The sequence below is a fragment of the Balaenoptera acutorostrata genome, chromosome 12 (genome assembly GCF_949987535.1).
Source record: "Balaenoptera acutorostrata chromosome 12, mBalAcu1.1, whole genome shotgun sequence".
Taxonomy (NCBI): domain Eukaryota; kingdom Metazoa; phylum Chordata; class Mammalia; order Artiodactyla; family Balaenopteridae; genus Balaenoptera; species Balaenoptera acutorostrata.
In genome coordinates, this window is record NC_080075.1 from 39613575 (window position 1) to 39617136 (window position 3562).

The 3562-nt window shown below is 42.8% G+C and overlaps 1 pseudogene; it reads left to right on the forward strand.

Moving 5' to 3' along the window:
* Positions 1–2375: 2375 nt before the first annotated feature.
* Positions 2376–2751, forward strand: LOC103016842 (14 kDa phosphohistidine phosphatase-like; annotated as a pseudogene).
* The last annotated feature ends 811 nt before the right edge of the window (positions 2752–3562 follow it).

Sequence of the window (3562 nt, forward strand, 5' to 3'; positions counted from 1 at the left end):
CTTTGTCAGGTCTGGACGTGGCTCCTTGTGAACCCATGGCTTAAAGTTTTCCACCTCAGACATTTTCAATATGAAATAATAGAGAAGGAACAAGATAAATATAATTGAAACTCTTATTTGGAAAGGGGAGAATGGAAATGACATTCAGTGGATATTGGCCCATAGCCCATATCATATCCTATTAGAAAGAAGAGAGGACTGCCCACCCTAGTAGTGATGAGTCCCTTGGTCAGCCAATATGGTAGTCTCTGATTCTGTTTTCTGGGATAACCCATTGCCTTCCATTGCCCTTAGTTCTGTTCTTTTGGGAACATCTTCCTTGTTCATTGTCTTCTATGGCCACATTTGAAACAGGTATTAGGTAGTTTAGCACTTCTTGTTAGTGTGAGTTTGGGGTGCTGGGAGGGTGCCTAAGGAATTGAACTATCACAGAATTGCTCATTGCTGTGGATTGGCCAAGGCTTAGAATTTCTTTGATAGTCAATTCCCTAAGAGACTTAGTGGATCCTGATTTCTTTTGGCTAATTCCACAAATCAGTAAATACGGTCAGAGAGCCCAACTAGACATAGTCTTTGGGTCTGAGCACTTCAGTCTTCTAGCCATAGACATCTCTCTGAGATCTGCCCATTCCCCTAGTTCACATTTTGATGACCTATGTTGCCAGTGTAATTGAAAACAATGAATGTCGATAGAGAAGCCCCTTCTGTAAACCTATATTTGACATAAAACTAGGTGCCTTTGTCCAATGTAAGTTATTTAGCAGGACATCTATAGAAGAAACTTTGACAACTAAGTTTATCTCCTACTACTGCCTACCACGTTCTTCTCTGTTTTCAGCTTAAGCTTCCGTCTTTGTTATACGTTTTTAGTGAAAACCATAAGAAGTAGTCAACATTTACTGAAATTCTTGTTCTTACTACCATTTTCCCTAATACTAGACACTACTACAATACTTCAGTTGTTTTCAAATTCAAACAACAGAATACCCCAACTCAGATTATCTTAAACAGTGAGAATATTTGTTATTCAGATAATAAGAAGGCTGAAAATAGTGTTCTATCAGTTAAATGACATTATCAAGGCCTCGGGTTTTTTTCCATTTTTCTGTTTTGTCATTTTAAGCATATCAACTTTGTTCTCAGGCTAGCTTCTCCCGTGGCTGCACCAGGTTCATACAACCTATCCTACATAATGTCCAGTGGAAGAAGCTAAGCCCAGGTATTGGGTAGACAACTAAAATGTTCACTATAAATGTCTTGATAGAAGAGTGCTGATGGTTAACGCAAAGAAAGATAGCCAATGGGTACATCAGGTTAGAAGCAAAGGTGGTAGGCAAAAGTGGTAGAGAATTGCATCTTTTATTTATTTATTTTTTTTTTAATTTTATAGCTACTTTATTTATTTATTTATTTATTTTTGGCTGTGTTGGGTCTTCGGTTCGTGCGAGGGCTTTCTCTAGTTGCGGCAAGTGGGGGCCACTCTTCATCGCGGTGTGGGGACCGCTCTTCATCGCGGTGCGCGGGCCTTTCACTATTGCGGCCCCTCCCGTTGCGGGGCACAGGCTCCAGACGCGCAGGCTCAGTAGTTGTGGCTCACGGGCCCAGCTGCTCCGTGGCATGTGGGATCTTCCCAGACCAGGGCTCGAACCCGTGTCCCCTGCATTAGCAGGCAGATTCTCAACCACTGCGCCACCAGGGAAGCCCCGAGAATTGCATCTTTTAGAATACATTCAGCTGCAAATAACAGAAACCCAACTGAAAGTGGTGGCTTAAACAGTAGGAAAATTTACTGGTTTGGACAACTGGAAGTCCAGAGGTAGACTGGGCTTCAGGTATGGTTAAAACTCAGTTCAACAACATCATCAAGGACCCAGGATAACATCAGTTCTATCCTAAAGTGGTTTCCTCATAGTCATAGGGTGGTAGTAACAATTGAAGCTACATGCTTCTTTGTTTAAAAAAAAAAAGCCATCTCTTCTAATGACTCACTTATAAGTGAGGAAACTTTTCCTAGAAGCCTCCAAACAATCTTCTTGGCATGTCTTATTGGCCTAGGAACAGTCATGTGCCTATTCCTAAACCAGTCTGTTTCTAAAGGAATGCCATGTGCTGATTGGTTTAAGCATTAGGTCCTAGACCAATTATAGGCAAAAAAGGATCAGATTGTATTGATTGAGGCAGACTTATCAGGGCCTGCCTCACATGTCTAGGTCAGTTCCTTAAACCAAGTGGCTGATGCACGGTGTCAGGAGGTGGGATAGATGTTGAAGAGATTACCTCAGTGTCTACTACACAAGTGGAAGCCAACATTAAAGGATACCCCGTGTCGCATGGGGAAGGGCCGCGGACCGCAGTGGCGAGCACACTCCGGGAACATGGCAGCGGCGAACCTCACCCAGATCCCTGACGTGGACATCGACTGCGACAGCGACTTCAAGTATGTGCTGATTCCAGTCCATGCGGGGCTGCCCTCCGGGGCCCTGGCCAGGGAGAGCAAAGAGATCATGAGCAGCTACAAGTGGGCGGAGTACCACTCCGACGTCTACGGACAAGGTATCAGGCGAGATGCAGAAGGGCTATGACTGCGAGTGCCTGGGGGGTGGGTGCATCTCCCACCAGAGCCAGGACAAGAAGATCCACGTGTAAGGCTACTCCATGGGTTATGGTCGCGCCCAGCACTCCGTCTCCACTGAGAAGATCAAAGCCAGGTACCTTGACTACGAGGTTACCTGGGCCAACGACGGCTTCTGAGACCCATCCAAGGCTGGCCACCTCCAGCAGCCCACTGGAACTCTGCCCTCAAGGCCACCTCCCAAGGGTTTGAGCTGCGCCCCTTGGCACTTTGCCGCCCTGGCAAACCCTCAGTGCCCGGGGTTACCTCTCTAGGGAGAATTAAAAGCATTGTCACCTCCACTGGTCCCTGAAAAAAAAAGAAAAAAAAAATTAAGGGACAAAAGATAAATGGCAAAGTACAAGCATGAAACAGGGCAATTCAGAGCAGGGTGCTGGCTGGAGCATGCCTTTTCTGTCTGGACAGTTTGACCACATAAGAAATAGAAGCTTCAATAACCAATATCTGACATTTTTATCTAATATTTCATTGTATGTATGATACAGCAGATACCTTTAATTATAATTCAGTTCATTAAATTCTTTTATCATTTCTCAAAAATTAAATTTCCTGTCAGCATCCTAAAAATGGCAATGTGACATATATGTGAGGAAGTACTAAGTATTTTACAAAATTGAGAATTTTAAGATTTTAAAATTTAAATTGTCAATAACATTTATAGAGTTCAGTGTAAACATAGCTCTACACTAATCCCTGGAAGCATTTTACATTAAATAAAATGTTTATTTATTAAGTCATTTTCAGTCAGACCTGTGATTACTAGGGGTGCATGCAGTGTTAAGACCATAGATGTGGAGCATGTGTAGGGATTCTAGAATTTCATTTTAATCATCTTTGAAGATGTATAATTTTTTTTTCAAGAAGTCAAGAAGCTCACAATAAAAGACATTTTATGTTTAAATTTTTTTTTCATTATCCCAGCACCGTTGG